The sequence below is a fragment of the Bos indicus x Bos taurus genome, chromosome 25, assembly GCF_003369695.1.
Source record: "Bos indicus x Bos taurus breed Angus x Brahman F1 hybrid chromosome 25, Bos_hybrid_MaternalHap_v2.0, whole genome shotgun sequence".
In the NCBI taxonomy this organism is placed as follows: domain Eukaryota; kingdom Metazoa; phylum Chordata; class Mammalia; order Artiodactyla; family Bovidae; genus Bos; species Bos indicus x Bos taurus.
This window is the reverse complement of record NC_040100.1, coordinates 21054809-21079217: the sequence shown is the minus strand read 5'-3', so window position 1 is coordinate 21079217 and position 24409 is coordinate 21054809. Positions and strand designations below refer to the sequence as shown.

Below are 24409 nucleotides of genomic sequence, written 5' to 3'. Positions count from 1 at the left end.
CTGTCTTTCCAATGTTGTGTAGTTTTGCCTCCTTTGTCATAGATCAATTGACTATAGGTACATAGGTTTATTTCTGGGTTCTTTATCCTGTTCCATTGATCTATATTTCTATTTTTATGCCAGTACCATACTCTTTTGATGACTGTAGCTTTGTAGTATAGCCTGAAGTCAGGGAGCCTGATTCCTCCAGCTCTGTTTTTCTTTCTTAAGATGATTTTGGCTATTCAGGGTCTTTTTTGTCTTCATACAAATTTTAAGATTTTTTTGTTCTAGTTCTGTGGAAAATGCCCTTGGTAATTTGATAGAGATTGCATTGAATCTGTAGATTGCCTTGGATAGTATAGTCATTCTGATAATATTGATTCTTCCAATCCACAAACATGGTATATCTTTCCATCTGTTTGTGTCTTCTTCATTTCTTTCATCAGGGACTTATAGTTTTCAGAGTACAGGTCTTTCAGGCAAATTAATCTTGATTTGACTGTATTTGGTAGAAATGAGGGTAATTTTAGAGAAAATAATTATGTTTCAATGAATATTAAATTCCAATTTTGTTAATGGAGGTCTGTATTTGCTAAGACTCATTTCCCAGGTAGTTCTTGCTGTTATGTTACATTAATGTACAGTTTAATTGAATTATTAAAAGGACACTCTAGGTTTGTTTCTGGAAGTTGTCTCAGTAATCTCTTTGGATGAAGATCAGATGCCCGATGATCTGCAACCAGGGGATTATGCATATTGGAAAAGATATAATTTAAAGGACTGTCTCCAACCTAGATGGAAGGACCCTTATCAGGTACTCTTAACTAGCTCACGTGCAGTGAAACTGAAGGGATTGTCTTGGATTAATTTCCAGTCACAAAGGAATCCTGCACTGGACTGGCCACAGAGAGGGTGACTGACCTCAAAATCATCTTAAAATAATTTTCAAACATAAGAGTAACTCCACGCACACCAGGATGAGAAGACGACGACATCAGAAGCAGGCAGCTTGCCCCAGATTCTCGGCCTGACTCATATGATCATTTATAATGTTTAGTGACTTCTTGGACCTTTGCAAATGAATCGAATTTTCTACATCATAGGCATGATCCTATGCTAGTTTTAAAAATCAATCTAATTGTTGGGTTTGTGGCTAATTACCTGTGCTTAATTAGTACTTTTGGGTTACCTTGGTGGATTTCTCCACTCCAAGGCTCTAATTGTTTGGCTCCATTGCTGTGTTCAGGAAATTTATTCTAGAAGAAAAAAATTATAGTCCTATTCAGAACACTATTGATATTACTAGATGGTATCCCCTTTCCTGGCCAATTAATAACGCCTGCTCTGACCCTGGCTGTAAATATGAATTTTCCTCTATCACTCAAGCTTGATCAGAGCAACAAGCAAAATTTCAGCCAAAGAATAAATCCTCCCACAAGCATGGGATGGATTAATGTGGTTAACACCAGGCTATAGTAATTTAAGTTTAAAGGCTCTTATATGCTGTGAACAGTTAAACTGTACTAGGGATAACCAGCTTAGTAACATCAGGAAATTAAGTCAGATACCTCATGGACAATACCAATATATCAGTTAAGTTCAGTCACTAAGTTGTGTCCGACTCTGTGACCCCATGGACTGCAGCATGCCAGGCTTCCCGGTCCATCACCAACTCCTGGAGCTTGCTCAAAGTCATGTCCATCAAGTCAGTGATGCCATCCAACCATCTCATCCTCTGTCATCCCCTTCTCCTCCTGCCTTCAATCTTTCCCAGCATCAGCAGATATATATGCCTATATATTTATTTATATAAAAATATATATTTATATATATTTCCCAGCATCAACATCAGCACATATATATGCCAATATATAATTTCCCTGAAAAATAAGAATTGGTACAGAATGAACTAAGTCAGATGACCTGGGATATATTGGGCTGCACCTAACAGAAGTTCTTGACTTGAATTCTTACTAATACTGCTAACTATATTATTATCTATATTTCCTGTTTTGTAAACGTATTGTTTCTTATGTTACCAAATGTGTGACTGAGCCTCTGATAAAGTGATGACCCGTAGCTCCATATGAGATCAATGACTGTAATAGTGAAAGTCTAGATATGAGAAGAAGCAACAGAGTGAATATTTTCTTGGGCCATAGAGACTAGTAAGAAAGGTGGTCCAGAGACTTTCTTAAAAAAATTATCTGTTTATTTATTCATTTGGTGCTCGGTTTTCATTGGTGCTCACAGTCTTTCTCGAGTTGTGGTGAGTGGGGGCTACTCTTCTTTGCTCAGGCTTCTCATTGCCGCGGCTTCTCCTGCTGTGGAGCATGGGCTCTAGATATGCAGGCTTCAGTAGTTCCGGTGCATGGGCTCAGTAGCTGTGGCACCCAGGCTCTAGATCACTGGGTCAGTAGTTGTGGCATACAGGCTTAGTTGCTCCATGGCATGTGAGATCTTCCCAGACCAGGGATAAAACCTGTATCCCCTGCATTGGCAAGTTAATTCTTAATCACTAGACCTCCAGGGATGCCCATCCCAGGGAATTTTGGCTGCTTTTAATAAGGCCTAGTCCTGTAAGAGCACATTGAATAGCCTATCAGCAAAATCTTCACCACACCTGGAAATGAGCATCCTTAACATGGAATGAAATGATCATGAAATGCTTCCAAATACATGGTCAAATTTATGACAATGAGCAGGCCTTGTCACCTACAAGTTAGCACTTGTCACCAGCACTTACCATCTGCCTCTACAAGGATTAAAGCATGAGCCACTGCAACTGCAGACCTGCAGCATCTTGGAAGGGGTTCAGGGTGGAGATCAGGAATGAAGTGCTCTGTGCTCTGAGAAAAACTAGAACAGGCCTTCAGCTAGTTAGATGCTTTCAGGAGAAGATTGTATGAGCCAAAATTCTTGCATCTTTTCATATCTAGAGAAACACAAAAATCATTAATGATGACACCTGCTTTAGCTATTAAGGAGAAAATTCCAATTAAAAGTGCTGTGGTTCAGACATCCAAGATAATACTAGGTGACACTATGGGTGTGTTTCAGACAAGTTCTTGTGCTTCTTGAGAACTTGTTTTATGAGCTCTGTCAGACTTGATGTCCCTAGCCATTCTTGAGACAACACTAGCTGGTAGCCAGTAGCTGTAACCTTACATTTTCAAGTGTCCTCTTGTAACTATGACACTTTTTACATGATAAAATTGCTTTAGATCATATATTACAAAAAGAGAAAAGACATGTGTAGTGACCAATAGCTCCTGTTACTTATGTGTTAATACCACGTTAGAGGTTAAAATTGACTTAGATAAAACTAGGCAACCAGCTACAAGTCTCCTCAAAGTGTCAAGTCCAGACTGGCTGTCATGCTTATTCTCCTGAAAAGAAATGAGATCTATTTTGTTATTAACATTCAGGTGGTCACTCACCCAACTACTTCTAACTGGATCTGCTACCCTGACACCAATCACAGTGGGATAATAGAAGTAGACAGCTACTGTATATCACTCCACATGGTTCCATTCCTCTGGACAGAATAACCCCAGAGCTGACTCTATCTGAACCAAGATCAGAATTGCTACCAAATGTAATGTAGTTCTTACTCCTACTTGGACCCCTGGTTATGATAATTCTTTTACTGGTCTTTGGATCCTGTCTACTTAATCTACGTGTCTAGTTTGTTCTTTTTAAGGACACAGTGTTTTCCCAGATGAGATGATGGTACTGCAGAGATTCCAGCCATTCCTCAGGACAGATTCTGCTGGAATAACAATAGAAGTCAGCCTGGACCACTTAATGAGACAGGACAAGAACTCTGTGACTCTGGCTAGGTAGGGTCTACGAGCCCCATGCTAGCCTGAAGAAGCTACAGAAGATAGACCTTCAACTTTTATCCTCCCAATAAAGATTTCTTGGGGCTCAGGTCTTTCTGGGGGGATTTGAGGCCAGAGATAGATAAGCTCCAGGTTAGACATTTACAGCCAGCCTCCTGTTTACACTTCCAGATAGAAATAACAACAGAAAGATAGTAAATAGCTGGACTTTTGTCTCTGGTGCTATGTTACTTCAGTTGTGTCCGACTCTTTGTGACCTGCCAGGCTCCTCTGTCCATAGGACTCTCCAGGCAAAGATACTGGAGTGGGTTGCCATTTCCTCCTCCAGGACTTTGTCTCTCGTGGACACTTTATGATAACAGTAATGGCAGGGGCAGAGAGGAACTGAGCCCTCTCATTCAGTTAAGAGATACAGAGACTACATACTTCTCATTCTTGAGATCAAGGAGACCTTTCTGGCTACGTGCACAGAAAGGATCTTTGAGGGTCAAAAGGGGTTGATGTCAGCCTACCCATAGGCCTCTTTAGTAGAATCCATCTTGGCTTAAGAGACGTTCACACACAAGGAGGACTGTGAGTTAAAGCAAATACGGACTCAGAGCCAAGCAAAGAAAGATGACTGGCCAAGAGGAAACACTGGAGAAATGACCCAAATAAGTGATTCAAAGTACCACGAGGGCACGGCTCTCTCTCTGAGCCAGCCCTGTGAGTCTATTCACATGTACTCTTTTTCCTCCTAATAAACAATTTACTTGTTTCACTACTTTCCATCTGTTTGTGGAAATGCATTTCTACACAACTGCAGGCCAGGGACTTGTCACTGGCCACCGGCTCTCATGGTCTAGTGGCTAGGATTCAATGCTCTCACTGCCACGGCCTGACCTCAATCTCTGGACTTCACTCCCTGGCCAGGGAATTGAAATCCTGCTCAAAGCCACTGCAGGCTGAGGCCACCTGAGAGCAAAGGGAATCACAGCCCTGGAGACTGGGCTGATTCCATGTATTTTCTATGACGTGCAGCATTTGACCACAACAACATGTTTTAAAAGTTGGCTCCTCCTAGGCTTCCTGGCCACAGTACGCTGGCTGCTCCTCCTCACTTCCTCTGAGGTCTTCTCTCATCTGCCCTCCTCTAAAGGTCAGTGTTCTTCTGGGCTCTATTCTCCTTTCTCTCAGTTGACTGGCCACAGAACATGAACCCTCTTTTTCAGACGTGCAACCACATACCCACTGTTGAAACATGTGCTGAGCTAAAGCTGAGTGCAGGGAGGGATTTTTTGGTGGTCCAGTGGCTAAGACTCCATGCTCCCAATGCAGAGGTTTGACCCCTGATTGGGGAACTAGACTGAACTGAACTAGAACTGGAGTTCTAGTTCCGAACTGAACTAGAACTGAGAGTTCACTTGCCACAACCAAAGATTCCTCATGCCTCGACAAGGATGGAAGATCCTGCGTGCTGCACCTAAGACCCAACACAACCAAATAAATAAATAAAATAAAATATTAAAAGAAATAAAGTTGAGTGGAGACCAAGTGTGGCTGAATGTCCAACTTGGGATGTACAAGTGAGTTCTAGCCTTGTTCCAACCAAGGTCCATATCCACGTGGAAGATTGTTACTGTTACTGCTGCTGCTGCTGTTACTGAGTGAAGCGTGAATCTGCTCATCTACTGGCAGTAAAGCCAACCTACGGACACCGGGCTGTGGTGAAGGAAAGTGCAGTGCTTATTGCAGGGCACCATGCAAGGAGTCCAGGACAGCTAGTGCTCAGAAAGCCTGAGCCAAGTTCCCAGTGGGGTTCAGCAAGGCAGTTTTAAAGGCCAGGTGAAGGAGAGGTGTCCCAGGGAATATGATTGGCTCATGGACAATTCTCAGATTGGCTGATGGTGAGGTAACAGGGAAGTGTCACAGGGGCTAACATTACCAGTCTTTAGGTGCCAGTGGGTCTCAGGGCTGTGCTCATGATCATCAGGTAGTTAATTTCTTCCATTTGGAGGGAGTTTTAGCTTCTGTAAAAAGCTCAGGAATTGTGCATCACATACTGTTTTCTAGGAATTTCAGAGAGGAGCTTAAAGCAAAGGTGTGGGGAAGGGAGTCTGTCCCAGAAAGGCTCTATAAGGGTCTTATTTGACTACCCTGCTGCTACTACTCCTGGTATTTTGGTTGGCCGAAGAGGAACTCAGACCTTATCGTAGAAGTAAACAGCTTTCACTCCCAGCACCACCATTACCAATATCCCTTTGCATCCACAGTGGTCATGGGAGTTGTTATATGACAGCTTAGGAAGGAAGTATGACGATTTGGGTCTGAGGCCATGAGGGGAGGCAGGAATAACAGGGGTGATGAGAGGATGTAATGGCATCTGTATCTGCTGGACTCCACAGAATGGGTTTGTGCCCCCATCATTAGAAGTGTGAAGAACATGTGCTATAGAATTGTTTTTCAAAAATCTTTTCTTAGGAGGTGGGTGGCGTATATAACACACAGAAAGAAAAATTCACGATTTCCCTGGTGGTCCAGTGGTGAAGAATCTGCTTTCCAATTCAGGATACACGAGTTTGATCCCTGGTTCACAAACTAAGATTCCTCGTGCTGTGGAGCAACGAAGGTACCACAACTACTGAGTCTGCCTGCCACAACAAACAAAGACCCAATGCAGCAAAAAAGAAAAAAAAATCATAAAATGTAAGTGGACAGCAAGAAGAATTGCTATAAAGCAAACACTCATATGGGGCTTCCCTGTTGGCTCAATGGCAAAGAATCTGCCTGCAATGCAGGAGATGTGGGTTTGAGCTCTGGCTTGGGAAGATCCTCTGGAGAAGGAAATGTCTACCCATTCCAGTATTTTTGCCAGGAAAATCCCATGGACAGAGGAGCCTGGAAGGCTACAGTTCATAGGGTCGCAAAGAGTCAGACATGACTAGCAACTGAGCATCCATGCATGCAAACACTTGTATAAATAACCACCACCGAGATCAAGAACTCGAACAATCAGCCCTCTAAGAGCCAGCCCCCACATACTTCTTTACTTTATAAACCTTTTCCTTCCCGCCTTCCAAAAGGAAACCATGTTCCTGAGTTTTTGGTAATCGCCCCTTTGCTTTTCTTTGCAATTTTATCACCTTAGAATGAATCTCTGAATCATGTCATTTCATTTTGCTTGTTTTTGAGCTTTATGTAGATTTATTGAAAATACTTTTTTTGTGGGTATTTTCTTTCACTTAACTTTATGTTTGTGAACTGCATGCATGCTATTGTGTGGAGTGCAATCTCACTGTTCTTTGGCCTCCCATCCACTGTGTAAATTAACCACACTTTTTAAAAAGAAGCTCATTCTACTGCTGAAGGACAGCAGGATTGTTTCCAATGCTTGGCTCTTACAAAGATGCTGTCTGTAGGACTGTTTTCTCTGAGAGCAGTTGCCGTGATGCAGCGACGGGAAGGGCCGCTCGTGTGCAGAATCCACTCTCTGTGGGGCCCCGAGACCTCTCTGCATTGTGAACTTTGGGAGGTGGCACTTCAACGCCAGCGCATTCTCACATGGGACACTGTCCGCTAGTGGTTCCTTGATGTGGCTTCTTGCATCTCAGTCTGAAGCAGAGAGAAAGAACTTGGCAACTTCGGTGTTTTCAGACTGCAGCGGAAAACTGGTGTGTGAGTGCAGATGAAGTTGCTTTTTATTTTTCCTGCCATGCTGTGTGACTTGTGGGATCTTAGTTCCCTGACCAGGTATTGAACCTGGACCCTCTGCAGTGAGAGTACAGAATCCTAACCACTGGACTGCCAGGGAATTTTCTAGATGTTTCTCTTTGGATATAGGGATGGGGAGAGGTGATAGGCTGAGAGGAATTGTAATTTGGGTTTAAGTGTAAATGTCCATATAGTGAATCCACTGTAGCCTCGTTCTGTCACACCTTGTTGACTAGTGGGGAAGGGGCTCTTGTCAGAGCACCTTGGTGGGTGAGTGTGTTACTCGCTGGGTCTCCGATGGGTTTTTGTTGGTGGCACTGGAGTAGAAGGGCCTGCCCCCTTCCCGCTGACTAATCCTTCAGCTGATACAGATCATCAAGATGATACTAGAATGAAACACTCACATCTGTGCAGATCAGCAACGACTGGTGGTGATTTTGCAGGGTCTGGAAGAGCCGCCTTGTGTGAGAGAAACAGGTCTGGCCCCATGCATTGTGTAAATGAAGCAGACTTTCTTTTCTTGCCTCTCTCTGTTTCAATGAAGATCATCTTCCAGAAGCTCCCAGTATCCTGGTTTCATAGATCCAATTATGTGATCCAAACTGATTACATGCTTACGTGTCAGGCACTGGTTGAAGTACTTTTTATGCATGTGTATTTACATCTCAAGCATCACTCTGGTGAGGAAATGTGTATTTGGTCAGCTTTTGCTGTGTGACAATCCCTCCTCCCTCAAAGGTAATGTCTTAAGATAACAAACATTTCTCACATTACTGTGGGTTTGTTGGGGGTTTATTCTGACTTGGGCTGGCTTGGCTGGAGCTGGATGGTCTAGGAAAGCCTCACTCACATGTCTGGGGGCTGGCCTGATGTCAGCTTGGGTGACAGTCACATGCTTCTCATCAATCAGCCCACACTTATTCACATGATGGCGGAAAGGTTCTTAACAGCAAGAGAGAGTAAGCCCTAATGTGCAAGCACATCTCCGGCTTCTGCTTGCATTGCATTTGCTGCTGTCCCATTGGTCAAAGCAAGTCACACAGTTAAAATTAGATTATGGAAGAAACCTCCTCAAGGAACGGCAATCAATTCACTATAGACTCTTATCACCCCCATTTTACTGATGAAGAAACTGATGCTTAGAGAAGTTAAGGAACTCACCCCAGCTCACACAGCTCCTATTGGGAAGAGCTCAGCTTCAAATCCAGGTCTATCTGGTGGTTAAGTTGGTATCTCAAGTTCTGTTTATATTGCCTCCTTCCTCAGACCTGAGCACTCGTGTCCCAGTGCATCAGCTTCAGAGAGGAGCAATGAACTCACTTAACCAGCCTCCCCCAAAGGGCCACTCAATCACAGAGCCTGGCAGTTGCCTTTGCAGCCAGCGGGGCTTAGCATCCTTGCACCTCTGGAGAAGAAATCCTCATGAATCCAGCTACTGCACTGGATTCTCTCCCTTGGATTAGTCTTGGGCGATCACATTCCATTGAATGTAGGAAATAGATGGAAAGAATAAAAGATGGCTGGAGAAATGGGCCATTTCGCTGCTCATAAATGTATTAGCTCAATGGGCAACCATTAAACACCCGCTGTGTCTGAGCTAGATCCTGATTGCTCAGGAGAAGTGCAGACAGGGGAACAGTTATTCTCTAAAGTGCTGTTTTCAACAATGTGTGTTAAAGTAACGTGTTGACGTGATGATGCTGTTAGGTAGTCAGAGCAGAAAAAAAGGGGAGTCCAAAATGGCGTTTAGAAAGTGGATGAAAAGGAGAACAAAGGAAAAGTCCAAGGACTGGAGTGGGAACTTCTGGTGGGAAAAAAGTGCCCCCTTCCTGATCAATGGCGGATATTGATGGGGCCCACGTGGGGTCTCACTGATAAGATGGGTTTGCCGACCTCGAAAACAAAGAATAAATCACAGTGATCCTTGAGACTGACCAAATTGCCCAAATGGCATCCTGTTACCTCACTGGTGCCTTTCTTCTCAAAGCTGCGAGACCATCAGATTCTAGACCTCCGGCTACTTGACCATGCCTCCAGAGGATTTTGCACTGGTGGGGTTTTTCATTGCAGCCCCGCTGGCTGCAAAGGCAACTGCTAGGCTCTAAGAAGGAATCCATCAGAAAGGGAGGATGCTGGTTCTCCTTAAGGGCCAGTCACCCTCTGTTTTCCCTCTAATAAATTCCCTTTTTCTTGCCTGACTGCCCAGCTCACTGTCTTTTTCTCTGTGCTTGCCTTACATATATGAGCCTTATTTTATGTATTCATGAACCAATCAGGTTCCAATGGGGAGGAGACAAAAAGTATTAAAAAAGGGAAGCCAAGACAGGTTGAGGCCACTCCTTCGGTGTGGCCTGCCCTCACTTCTCGGGGTGTACGATCTTCTGTCTGCTTAATAAACTCTTGGGCTGTTGCCGGGAGCTGGCATATTGCATATTGAGTGCATATTGCATATTGAGTGCAGCACTTTCCACAGCATCATCTTTCAGGATCTGGAATAGCTCAACTGGAATTCTATCACTGCCAGGAGCCAGCGTGAGGAACTCCACCCGTGGCAAAGGTCATGAGGAAGGAGGCTTGGCATACGCAAAGGCGGGATCCAGCCACAGGAGTCCCCCTGGAAATTCTCGAGCATCTACCCCCAAAACCAGAGTCTGCCTACTTTCTGCTTTGTGCTTTCACCTACACCTCTGACTTTACAGGGGGCTATCTCTCTCTGAAAAAAGAGTTAGCTTACAGCTCCAGTTAATAATTCCTGGGTGTGACAGTGTTTCAACCTACAAACTCCTTTGGAAATCCTCTAGCCTGCCTGAATAGGTTTTTCCGGCCACATGTGATTGTTCAGAGCCTCCCAACTGTGAGAGGCAGGAGATGTTCTAAACTGTCTAAACACAGATTCCTTTGAGTAGTTAAAAGATTGATTAGAAATTGTACTGGTGAAGGGTTTTTCACTTATTGGGCCAATGTTTGCTGCTAAGTCTCCATACTCCTTACCTACTGTGTCCTTGGCAGTGTATTGATTAATACAATGGGTGTATAGAAATGTAAGTAGTAGCCTCAATGTTTGTAACCTTGGACCCTTGAGTTAATTCTTTTCTTGATTGAGCCCACCTCACCTTTGCCGTATAGGAATGCAACTTTATTCAATGCTTTTTGGAGGCTGGCGCTTGACTTTAGAATAATCACCTTTAGAGAAAAATAAGTTTCTTAAAATGTTAACAGGCTTCCTGGCCAGAAGATGATGTAAATCACCTGAACTTTTGCATATGATAAGTTTGAAAGCCTGGCTTCGATTAGGACCAGGAACTGCTGTCCTTGCATGACTCCACCCCTTCCCCCATTATCCTCTATGCACAACTTAAGGTATAGAACTACTTTGGAAAATAAAACGCCCCTTTTTTGTCCACCGAAATTTGGTCTCCCCATGTGGTTCTTTCTTTCACCTTCTGGCTGAATTTTTCCTCTGAGGCGGGGAAGCTCGTCAAGCCTACTAATTTTGCCTGGGCTTCTAAGATCTGACTGGGGAGGCCTTAGTGTCTCCTCTCCTTCGGGAGGACGGGAGGATGCCTGCGGCCTTTGTAGGTGACGTAAATTCCCTGCTTTGGAATTTTATTCAGCCTCTTTTCTTCACTGAATTTTCCTACTGAGTTATCCTTGTTTCAGCCGCTTTTCTCCACTGAATTTCCTCACTGAGCTATCCTCATCCTATTACTCTTTATATCTTTGATAAATATTTAAATAAATAGGTCGCCTATGCCGTCTCTCCTTCGAATACCCTGGATCAGCCGGGGCTGGACCCCGGCAGGCTGTAACCGAGCTGTAACACTGTTGCATCATTTCAAAGCTTCGTTGTGATGAGACGGAACCAAGGGAAAGGAACACACACCCCCGACAGTGTTAAAGACAAGAGTCCCCAAATGAAGTCACTTGTGCGACCCTATGGACCGCAGCCCACTAGGTTCCTCTGTCCATGGGATTCTCCAGGCAAGAACGTTGGAGTGGATTGCCACTTCCTTCTCCAATACCAAGCCCCATATCAATCAAACCAAGACCTAATTACAGATTCGACTCTCCCAGAAATGGAATCTTACCCCAGTCAGTCAGAAATTGCCTGATCAGCATTAATTAGGTGGCCCGACAGACCCCTGACATCGGCTCTGAGGATAATAAGCTTGATCCACTTTCTACCTAGTGCAGCTTCCTTGTTCCTGCTCCCTTCTGCCCGCAAAATCTCTTGCCTTGTCTGTTCTTTGGAGCTCCTTTCTATCTGCTAGATTGAATATTGCTTGATTTGTGATTTGTTGAGTTGAATTTTATTTTTTAACAATGGATATCAAGAGTGCTTTTGAAATGTGGTGCTGGAGAAGACTCCTGAGAGTCCCTTGGACTGCAAGGAGATCCAACCAGTCCATCCTAAAGGAGATCAGTCCTGGGTGTTCATTGGAAGGACTGATGTTGAAGCTGAAACTCCAGTATTTTGGCCACCTGATGCAAAGAACTGACTCATTAGAAAAGACCCTGATGCTGGGAAAGATTGAGGGCAGGAGGAGAAGGGGATGAGAGAGGATGAGATGGTTGGATGGCATCACTGACTCAATGGACATGGGTTTGGGTAGACTCCGGGAGTTGGTGATGAACAGGGAGGCCTGGCGTGCTGCGGTTCATGGGGTCACAGAGTTGGACACTACTGAGCGACTGAACTGAACTGAACTGATCAAGACTAAGATGAAAGACTCTTAGACCTGGAAGCTACAAGATGGTAATATCTTAAGATTCAAGAGAGGTGGGAGAAGCAGGACATCTTTTCATAATACTGCTAGTGCAGACAGCCTCTTGTTAGATTGTCAGAACCTGTACTCAGGCAGGAGATAGATGGGTCCCAGGCTGAGCAGCTGGAGTTTCTCCCTTGTGGACATATACTCCATAACAGCAGGAGAGAGGAGCTGAGCCCTGCCCACGTAAGAGATAAAAGACCACTTATACCTTATTCTCAAAGTCAAGGAGACCTTACCAACTACACATGCCCAGAAAAGCTCTTTGGCGATCATCATCTCGTAGTTAGTGATGTCAAACCATCCATAAACTTCTTTGCTGGATACCATCTTGGCTAAAAATGTGTGCACACACAGGGGAGGACCTTGAAATAAACCGAATACAAACTCAGATCCAGGAAAAGAGAGATGATTGGCCAAAGGAAACCCAGAAGAAATGCCCCATAAAAGTGACTCAAACTACCACGAGGGTGTGACTCTCTCTGATCCACCCAGGTGTCCATCCACATGTACTGTTTTTTCCACCCCAGATCAGTTCCAGCTTCTATGCATATTTGAGCCCACTATCTCTTTTTAAATTTAAGGTCTACTCCAAAAGGACTTTTTTTTTTTTGATGACTCCGGGAGAATGGGGTGAGCAGGCAGGTTTGGGGTAAGGATTGGAAGAATAAAATATCTCCAAACTCCATATTAGATTTGCAATCAAGCTGAAATTCTCAGTCCCCCCAGGCCTTGTTATTTGTAAGAAACAAATGAAAAAAAGTTATTTGTAAGAAACGAAGACCTAGATTTGCATTTGAATGTGGTGCCAATCAGTGCTCATTAGCGGAAATACAGTGCGGCACCATTAGCAGGAAGGCAGCTTTGGCAATCGCTCATTAGCTTTGTAGATTCCAATAAGTATTCTAAGGGATGCTTGGTGTCTGATGAGATCCAGAGGCCACAATCATTTCCCACCGTTTCTCCCCAGGGAAAGGCAATTTTCAGCAGGGATAACTGTAGCCTCCTCTTCCTGCTTTTCACTCACACATGCCTCAGACTTCCCTGTGCTTCTAGGGCCATAGGATGTCAAAACTTTGAAGGACTGTAGGCCTAGAGAATCCCGTGGACAGAGGAGCCTGGTGGGCTGCTGTCCATAGGGTCACACAGAGTCGCACACAACTGAAGCGACTTAGCAGCAGCGGCAGGCATTTCTTGGTTAGGACATTACTTATGAAAAAAGTGAGAAGTCAGGAGAGAATCTGTTTATCACACACATTCCCTTTCTTCATTGAAAAGAAGGACTCTTGATGGGCTGAGGGCAGAAAGGAAGCACACTGTGGGGCCACCACTTTGTGGAGGATCCTGGATGAGACTTTCAAAGGAGAGCAGACCTCTCTCTGTCTGAAGGGCTGGAGAACTGAGCAGCCACAACTTTGGCCTTCAAGAAAAGTAAGCAGCTTTTGGCAAGAAAGAGCTCTCTGCAGGAGACCCTCTTGTCTTGTCACTAACCTGAAACCAGGCAGCCCCATGCTCTACTCGTCCTGGTCTTAGCACACCTCTCAAATCTCTTGACCACACACTACCTTGCCTAACCTGTTGGTCCTTTCTGTAGATCAAAGAAGTAGAAAAGAAGAATAAGTTCTTCACAGATAAGCAGATCTCTCCCCTAGCTTCCCCTTCAGTAATTGTGGGGACAAACTGTGAACAAGATGGCATCTAAAGAAAAAGCACAAGTTACCAAACTTGTACACAAGCCTGAACAAAGTGGGGATGACTGTGACTCTAACCCCCTGACCCCATCTCAATGATTAACCGAGACCACCTCCCTTTTCCCCTTAAAAACTTTTACCTCTGAGCAGAATCTTTGGAGATGGTTTTTGGGGACTCTGAGTCCACCATCTCCCAGGATTGCTGGCATTCTGATTGAAAGCATCTTTCATTTCTCCCAACACCTCTCTCTCTCCCCCTCTCTCTTTCATACTGATTTTCAAGCAGCAAATAGCCATTGGGTAACAGACTTGAGAGATTAACCGGGTCTCAGGGGCTCACTTAACTAAGGGAAACTTCTTAGCCTCTAGGCGTTAAGGGACCTCCTAGGGCAATAGCAAGCACATAGGAGCTCAATAAGACAGTGGCTATAAACCCAGATGTTAGAATTACATGAACTTCGGTTCAAGTTCCAGCCTTTCCACCAGTCTCCTATGGTGATTCTTGGGCACATTTATGTTTGAGAACTGCTGAGCTGGCCTGTCTTGTTTCTGACAGTTCATGCTCAACCCCAGGTGCTTGTACTTGAAAAGGGTGACTCCCAAGGTGAGGGCCACTCCTGTTAGCAAAGTGCAATGAAAATTTAATTTTCCCTAGACAGCAAGCATTGTTTTTCTTTTGTAATAGAACTTGCTTTAAAAAATTTTCATCTTTCAACTACCATCTGTACTCCATGAGATCTTGTTCTTCAGGGGTGGTGGCCTCTGCCCCCAGGAAGTGGCATAATTGATCTAAACAAACCACGTTTTCCTATTCCCTCTACTTAATGATGGGCTTAGAGGTGGAGACATGAGGCATTTCTGGCCAATGAGACATGAGTGGCGACTGTACTGGGGCTCCCAGTAGAGGTTTTCCTTGTTGATCAAGAGGAGACAAACAGGGAAGAAACAATCCCTCTCCTAACTCTGGATACTGTTGTGAGAAAATGCTGCCTGGAGCTTGGGCAGCCACTTTGAGGTCATGAGGAAGCTCCTAGGAAAGGATGGTAGAATGGAACAGCAGAAAGAAGGTGGACTTGATGGATGTTACAGAACTGCTGAATCCATCAGCTTTGCAGCCATCATTTTATTATGTGAGATAATTACACTCCCTCAAAGTTTAAAGACAGATCCATTGGTAGGTTTATTGCTGCTGAAACTTTCATAAAAAGAGAGATGGAGATGTACACTCTGGAGGCCCGAGAAAGGAAGTTCTGGGAGAAGGAGACCCTGAGGCCAAAACAGCAAGTCTAGGATCTGGACTGTATCTCTACAGTGGCGTGACCTTTATACTACAGTGTAGGGGCTAAAATGGAATCAGAGTACCTGGGTTCAAAGTCCAGGTCCACCACTGAACTATGTCATCTTGAGCAAGTTGCTTAACCTCAGTTTCCTCATCTGTAAAACAGGATCATAATAGTACTACACAGTAGGATTTAAAAAGCTTAAATTAGTCATCTGAAGTACCTAGTCCATGGTAAGTACTACATAAGTATTAACTATCAGGTGAGGAATACTTAACAATCACCTTTGTTTTTTCCTTTATATGTTATAACTTACCTTTGTAAAAAATAAACTTTTTATTTTGAGATAATTATAGATTCATACGCAGTTGTAAGTAAACATATAGAGAGATCCCATGCACTATGTACCCTGTTTCTCCTGATGGTAATGTTTTGCAACGGTCTTGTACGATGTCACAGTCAGAATATTGCCATAGCTACAGTGAGGAAATAGCCATTTCCACCACCACAAAGATTTCTCTTGTTACACTTTTATAACCACATCTACTTTCTCCTTACCTCCACCCCCGTCTTAATCTCTAGCAACCACTAATCTGTTCTTCATTTCTATGATTTTGTGATTTTAAGAATGCCGTATAAATGGAATCATTTAATAGGTGGATTTTAGTTTCCCTGATGGCTCAGAAGGTAAAGAGTTTGCCTGCAATGCAGGAGACCTGGGTTCGATCCCTGGGTTGGGAAGATCCCCTGGAGAAGGAAATGGCAACCCACTCCATTATTCTTGCCTGGAGAATCCCATGGATGGAGGAGCCTGGCGGGCTACAGTCCAGAGCGACTACAACTTTCAGTATGTGGACTTTGGGGTTTGGCTTTTTTTCCCACTCAACATTGTTCTCTGGAGATTCATACAGGTTGTTGAACGTATCAAGAGTTTGTTCCTTTTTACAGCTGAATGGTATTCCCTAATGTGGGTAGTCCATGGTTTGTTTAGCCATTTATCTAGTGAAAGACATTTGGGTTATTTCCAGTTTGGGGCTATTATGAATAAAGCTGCTGTAAATGTTCTTGTAGAGATATTTGTGTGAACATAAATTTTCATTTCTCTGGGATGAATGCCCAGGACCACAATTGCTGGGGTCGCATGGCAGTTGCATTTTTAGTTTTTAAAAGTAACTGCCAAATTGTTTTCCAGAGTGGCTATAACATTTTACATTCTCACTAATTATGTATGTTTCATCTTTGCCAACATTTGGTGTTGTCATTATTTTTCATTTTACTTATTTTGTTAAGTTTGAGGTGATATCTTACTATGGTTTTAATTTGTATTTCCCTCTTTCCATGTTCTTATTTGCCATCTGTATCTCCTCTTCAGTAAAATGTCTCTGCATATCTTTTGCCCATTTTCTAAATGGATTGTTTGTGGGTTTTGTTGTTGCTGAGTTTTAAGAGTTCTTTTTTTGTTATAATATTTATTTACTTACTTATGGCTGTCCTGGGTCTTTGCTGACGCATGGACTTTTCTCTAGCTGTGGTGTGCGGGCTTCTCACGGCAGTGGCTTCTCTTGTTGCAGGGCACGGCTCTAGGGCAGGTGGGCTCAGTAGTTGTGGCTTTCTGGGTTCTGGAGCACAAGCTAAGTGGTTGAGGTGCACGGGCCTAGTTGCTCCACGGCATGTGGGATCTTCCAGGATCAGGGATCAAATCCATGTCTCCTGCGTTGGCAGGCAGATTCGTTACCAGTGAGCCACTAGGGAAGCCCGAGAGCTCTTTATGTATTTTAGATACTCATCTTTTGGTGGATATGTGTTTGCAAATATTTTCTCTTGTTTGTAATCTGTCTTTTCATCCTCTTCAGATCAGATCAGATCAGTCACTCAGTCGTGTCCAACTCTTTGCAACTCCATGAATCGCAGCACGCCAGGCCTCCCTGTCCATCACCAACTCCCGGAGTTCACTCAGACTCACGTCCATCGAGTCAGTGATGCCACCCAGCCATCTCATCCTCTGTCGTCCCCTTCTCCTCCTGCCCCCAATCCCTCCCAGCATCAGACTCTTTTCCAATGAGTCAACTCTTCGCATGAGGTGGCCAAAGTACTGGAATTTTAGCTTTAGCATCATTCCTTCCAAAGAAATCCCAGGGCTGATCTCCTTCAGAATGGACTGGTTGGATCTCCTTGCAGTCCAAGGGACTCTCAAGAGTCTTCTCCAACACCACAGTTCAAAAGCATCAATTCTTCAGCGCTCAGCCTTCTTCACAGTCCAACTCTCACATCCATACATGACCACAGGAAAAACCATAGCCTTGACTAGACGAACCTTTGTTGGCAAAGTAATGTCTCTGCTTTTGAATATGCTATCTAGGTTGGTCATAACTTTCCTTCATCCTCTTAACAAAGTCTTAAAATCTTACTCAAATATTTCAGAGGCAGATAATTTTTGAAGGAGAAGGAAGGAAGCAGGAGCTTAGATAGCTTAGGTATCAGATAAGCATTAATTAATTAATTAGATAAGGTATTAATAAACACTTAATGAATGATATGTTTTCATAATAATAAATGTGAACTAGGAACACAGGGTAGAAAGTGAGATGGAGTGAAAGAAGGCATTTGTGACCCTCATGACCCACCCCACCCTAGCCCTCATGACCCAGAATTGGGAATTATCCTTAGTGAAAGCTCCCGTTTGAGAGAATTTAGAGAAACCAAGGCAAGAGGTAGATGAGACTCCCCCCAGGGTAGATCCTCCAAGACGAGAATGGGACAGTTGAGGAGTGAGTCTGGGTCCTGCCCAGGTAGAAAATGAGACCAAACTGTTCTCATTCATGAAGTCAGGGGATCTCCTGGACCACACAGGGGCAGAAAGGCTCCTTGGAGGTCAAAAGGCAAGTGATGCTAAGTGATGCTAACTACCTTTAGGCCTCTTTGGTAGAATTCATCTTGGCTAAGAGATGCACGGGCACATATGGGAGGATCCTGAGATACACCAAATATGCACTTTGAACCAGGGAAATTCAAATGATTGACCAAAGAAAACCAGGAAGAAATACCCCATACAAGTGATTTAAACTTCCACAGGGCACGGCTCTCTGAGTCCACGTGTGTGTCTATCCATATGTACTGAACTCTTTTTTTCCTTCTATTAATAATACACACTTTACTTGTTTCACTACTTGCCATCTTTTGGGGCTTCTTTCTCTGCAAAGCCAAAGGGCCTTGTCACTGACCACTTGTGTCGTGGCTAGGATTTGGTGCTCTCACTGTTGTGACCCAGCCTTAATCTCTGGCTGGGAACCAAAACCCTGCTTCAAGCTGAGGTCACCTGAGAACAAAATTACTTCTGGAGAACCATCTCTAGGCGGCAGCCAAGAAGATGGAAGAAAGAAACAGGGGGCTGAGGCAGGGCGTAAACTGTAGGATGGGGAAAACCACTAGAGAAGAGCATGCAGTTACCCTCGGCACTCAACAATAAGGACATTTAAGATCTCAGACAAGAATTACAGATGTAGACAGCTTTGGGTCAGTTTAGAGAAGCAACCATCAAGGTTGCTTGACCGGTTGCCAGGAGTCAAGGTGGAGAACTGAGCATGCAGCCTCTGTTTCTCATACTCACTCAGTGCAAGGGTTTCTGGGTCAAAGAAAGACAGGAGAGACTCTGGAACATTTGGAAAGGAAAATTTAAAAGTTTAAATCGGGCCAGTGGAACTAGTGGGAAGAAGGAAATGTCGGGAAAGATCTAGCAACTTGAGAGACCATCACTGAAAATTCAAAAATGTAGCTTTGGAGCCAAATCTAGCCTTTGTACCCCAACACTGAATTAGATCTGGGAGACAGAGTTTTGGGTGAAGTCGAAAAGAACAGCTGTAGTGCTTTGCCAGGCAAAAAAGGACACAAAAGGCTAATGCCTTAAATACTGTGTGTCCTAACTTGCAAGGGGTAGTGAGGAATGAGAGTGTTCAAGGAGCAGGATATGGTCAGCTCATGGACATTCTTCTGATTGGTTGGTGGTGAGGTATATGGGAGTGCGCATCATTACCATTCTGGTTCCAACTGGTCTGGGGTCTGGCTGCTTGTGGGCAGCATACTGTCCTTAGCCGTTAACTTCTCCTACCTGATGGGGCTTTCAGTATCTACAAAGCAGCTCAAGGACAGCATTGTAGGTATGCCTTGATGAGAGCCAGGACCCTGCCCCAAGACTGACTCTTGTTTCTCTTAACGGCTTGTTCTTCCCTTGTCTTACATCTTCCCCTCTCTTCCCCAGTTAACAACTGCTTGAACCTTCCAGGACTTTGGGGAAGGTCGTAGAGGCTGAATGAAGCCTATTTCCTATAATCAAAGAAATAGGGGACCCAGAAAGGCTTTTGTGCCTAGGAGTCCCACAGGGTCCTGCTTGGTATCAGCTTCTCAGACATGATGTTGGAACTGGCTCTTTCTCTCTGGAAAATGAGGGTTTCTGTAGAGTAGGGAGGGTGATCATTTGCCTGGATATGAAGTCCTTCTAAAGGGGAAATAATGTCACTAAAATGTCATTTAATCTCTCTTGTTTTACTTCCAATGATTTTTTCCCTCTTGTTGTAAAAATAAGGCATGTTCCTTTAAAAAAAGAAAAAAAAGAAATGGAAACTATTAACAAACTAAAAAAAAAGAAGGATAAAAAATCATATTCCTGCTACACTGCAAAGCTACTCTTTTATATTGGTTACATTGTATTTGTATTCCATTATATTTTGTATTATATTTGCATTACATTATAAACACATATTAATTTTACATTATTTTTTAAAAATGCTACAAAATTGGAAGCTTTTATCCTGCTTTTTATTTTTCCCTTTCCATTATATTGTGAATAGTTTTCCTTGTTAGTGTGGGTTTCTGGTCAAAGTAATTTTTAAGAGGAACCTGTACGCAGGTCAGGAAGCAACAGTTAGAACTGGACATGGACCAACAGAATGGTTCCAAATAGGAAAAGGAGTATGTCAAGGCTGTATATTGTCACCCTGCTTATTTAACTTCTATGCAGAGTACATCATGAGAAACGCTGGGCTGGAAGAAGCACAAGGTGGAATCAAGATTGCCAGGAGAAATATCAATAACCTCAGATATGCAGATGACACCACCCTTATGGCAGAAAGTGAAGAGGAACTCAAAAGCCTCTTGATGAAAGTGAAAGAGGAGAGTGAAAAAGTTGGCTTAAAGCTCAACATTCAGAAATCTAAGATCATGGCATCTGATCCCATCACTTCATGGGAAATAGATGGGGAAACAGTGGAAACAGTGTCAGACTTTATTTTTCTGGGCTCCAAAATCACTGCAGATGGTGATTGCAGCCATGAAATTAAAAGACGCTTACTCCTTGGAAGGAAACTTATGACCAACCTAGATAGCATATTGAAAAGCAGAGACATTACTTTGCCAACAAAGGTTCGTCTAGTCAAGGCTATGGTTTTTCCAGTGGTCATGTATGGATGTGAGAGTTGGACTGTGAAGAAAGCTGAGCACCGAAGAATTGATGCTTTTGAACTGTGGTGTTGGAGAAGACTCTTGAGAGTCCCTTGGACTGCAAGGAGATCCAACCAGTCCATCCTAAAGGAGACCAGTGCTGGGTGTTCTTTGGAAGGACTGATGCTAAAGCTGAAACTCCAATACTTTGGCCACCTCATGTGAAGAGTTGACTCATTGGAAAAGACTCTGATGCTGGGAGGGATTGGTGGCAGGTGGAGAAGGGGACTACAGAGGATGAGATGGCTGGATGGTATCACCGACTCGATGGATGTGAGTTTGAGTGAACTCCGGGAGTTGGTGATGGACAGGGAGGCCTGGCGTGCTTCGATTCATGGGATCGCAAAGAGTCGGACCCAACTGAGTGACTGAACTGAACTGAATATTGCTTAATAATAAATCAAGTGGCTGTATGGTAATTTCCTGAATAAAACATTCCCATTCGTTGGACAATTGAGCTTGTTTGCATTTGGAGCTATTAAATGGATGATTTGGTGAAAACTGCAATGAGAATACCCAGAGTCACTATTCAAATGAGCACTGACCAGGCTGAGTAGTTTACAGTTCACATTTATTTGATCCTCACAGCAACCCAACCAGGCAGAAGCCACTGTGGTTTATTCCACTTTTTATTATTAAACTATAAAAATAAAATAAAGCAATTCAAGGAGAACTAAAAGGACCTAATGGGAAGGCTCACTCCCTTTCCCTTGCCATCAGCCTCACTTATCCCCCTCCTCAGAGATAACGCAGTATATTTCTTAAGCATCCTTCCAGAAATTTTCTGTTCACATCCAAACACATAAACCACAGCATACATTTTACTCTGAAACTTCCTACCTGCCTGAGTGAAATATCTCAACATCTTTCTATGTTTAGTTATATCGATCTATGAACCAGCCACAATTATTTTCATTTTCATTTTACACTTGAAGAAGCTGAGGCCTAGGAGTTAAAGAAACATGCTGTTATTGGTTGAATTGTGTAACCCCCTCAAAGGGATGGTGAGGTCCTAACCCAATGCTCAGAATGTGACCTCATTTGGAAGAAGGGTCATTGTAGATGTAATTAGTTAAGACGAGGCTATAAGGAGTAAGGTGGGCACTAACCCAATATGACTGGTATCCTTATAAAAAAGGGGACATGTGGACACAGATACAGACATTTGCAGAAGGAAAACTAAGTAATAGACATTGGGAGACCACCATGTGAAAATGGAGAATAGCAGTGATACGCTTACAAGCTGAGGAATGTGGAAGAAATCGGAAAACTATTAGAAATTAGGAAGAGCCAAGTAAGGACTCATACAGATTTCAAAGGGAACAGAGTCCTGCCAGTACCTCGATTTCGAACTTCTAGCCTGGGGACCTGCGAGACAATCTAGTCAGGTATGAATGTGTGTATTCGTATAAAGCCAACACTTTGAGGTACGTTTCAGCAGGCCTAGGAAACCAATGGGCTTCCCAGGGGGCATGATGGTAAAGAATCCACCTACCAATGCAAAAGCCACAGGAGATGCGGGTTCCCACCCTGGGTTGGGAAGATCCCCTGGAGGAGGGCAAGGCAACCCACTCCAGTATTCTGGCCTAGAGAATTCCATGGACTGTATAGTCCATGGGGTCGCAGAGTAAGAATACGACTGAGCAACTGTCACTTCACTTCACGTCCACCAGGGGGCAGACCTGCGCCTTTGTGTTCAGAAAGGGGCAGAATACTGAAGTCAAATCCCTCTGAACAGATTGCCTATAAACAGTCCACTAAAGTAAGGGTCTGCCTAGAAAAGAGGGTGCAAAGAAACTTGGGGGCTCTCTACGAGAGAGAGAAGCAGGCCCCTGAGGGCATAGGCAGTCTGGTTTCTAGGTAGTTCTGTCATGAGAGGTAGGAGTCATATTATCTGTTTTTCCTCCAGAAAGATCCTGAGTCCATGCTATACGATGACCTTCTGAGGTTGATTGTGTGACAAGCACCAGTTGTGGGCATTGCGGTACAAAAGATCCACCTTTTTCCAGACTGTCTTAGCAGCTGTGTCTACGGTCCCATTACTTCATGGCAAATAGATGGGAAACAGTGGAAACAGTGGCAGACTTTATCTTCTTGGCCTCCAAAATCACAGCAGATGGTAACTGAAGCCATGAAATTAAAAGACGCTTGCTCCTTGGAAGAAAAGTTATGACCAACCTAGACAGCATATTAAAAAGCAGAGACATTACTTTGCCAACAAAAGTCCATCTAGTCAAGGCTATGGTTTGTCCAGTAGTTATGTATGGATGTGAAAGTTAGACTATAAAGAAAGCTGAGTGCTGAAGAATTGATGCTTTGAACTGTGGTGTTGGAGAAGACTCTTGAGAGTCCCTTGGACTGCAAGGAGATCAAGCCAGTCCATCCTAAAGGAAATCAGTCCTTAATATTCACTGGAAGGACTGATGTTGAAGCTGAAACTCCAATACTGTGGTCAACTGATGCAAAGAACTGACTCATTGGAAAATACCCTGATGCTGGGAAAGATCAAAGGCGGGAGGAGAAGCGGATGAGATGGTTGGATGGCATCACCAACTCAGTGGGCATGAGTTTGGGTTAAACTTTGGGAGTTGGTGATGGACAGGGAGGCCTGGAGTGCTGTAGTCCATGGGGCTGCAAAGAGTCGGACATGACTGAGTGACTGAACTGAACTGAACTGAACTACACCACACGACCCTATCCCCATTGGAAGCAAGTGGAGCCAGAGAGAGTCTGCACGTTCTTGCTGCTTCTCTGGCTTGAAAGCTGTCCTGTCTGCTCACACTGCTGAGCCCCGGCTGTTCAGCCCATCCATGGATTCTATAAAACACCCCACTAACCAGCCAGCACCCTTTTCTTTCTGCAACTCCCCACTCCTTTGCAAGCTCTAGTCAGAGCTAGTTTCTATTATTTGCAAAAGCACAGAAGCAAAAACCTGAGTTCACATGAATTAAGATGACTTTTGTGGATATAAAAAATAAAGGATTAAATGTATTATTTAAAATCATAAAGGCAAAAAAAAAAAAATAAGATAAAAATAAGAAAGCTGCAAGACCAACCAAGCACCCAGAAAAGAACTTACTGTGTGTGGACTCAGTGAATATATTTATTCACTGTCTGCAGGAATTCACTAAAAATAGTATCACATGAAACTGGAGAACCAGAAAAGGAGAGCAAAGCTGAGCTAAATTATATTTCTTTCTTAGCAATGAAGACAATATAGCTTCAAGTTAACAAATTAAGACATAAAGGTACTGTTATTGTTGTGTTGTTCAATCGGTCAGTTGTGTCGACTCTTTGCGACCCCGTTTATTGCACCAAGCCAAGCCTCCCTGTCCTTCACCATCTCCTGGAGCTTGCTCAAACTCATGTCCATTGAGTCAGTGATGCCATCCAACCATCTCATTCTCTGTTGGCTCCTTCTCCTCCTGCCCTCAATCTTTCCCAGCATCAGGGTCTTTTCCAATGAGTCTGCTCTTCCCATCAGGTGGCCAAAGTATTAGAGCTTCAGCTTCAACATCAGTCCTTCCAATGAAAATTCAGGATTCATTTCCATTAGGGTTGACTGGTTTGATCTCCTTGTTGTCTAAGAGAATCTCAAGAGTCTTCTCCAGCTGCACGGTTTGAAAGCAACAATTTTTTGGTGCTCAGCCTTCTTTACG

The 24409-nt window shown here is 43.7% G+C and overlaps 1 non-coding gene across 1 annotated transcript; it reads right to left on the bottom strand.

Moving 5' to 3' along the window:
* Nucleotides 1-7544: 7544 nt before the first annotated feature.
* Nucleotides 7545-7617, bottom strand: TRNAE-CUC. Its single transcript has one exon. It is a non-coding gene; the product is annotated as a tRNA-Glu (tRNA).
* Nucleotides 7618-24409: the final 16792 nt, after the last annotated feature.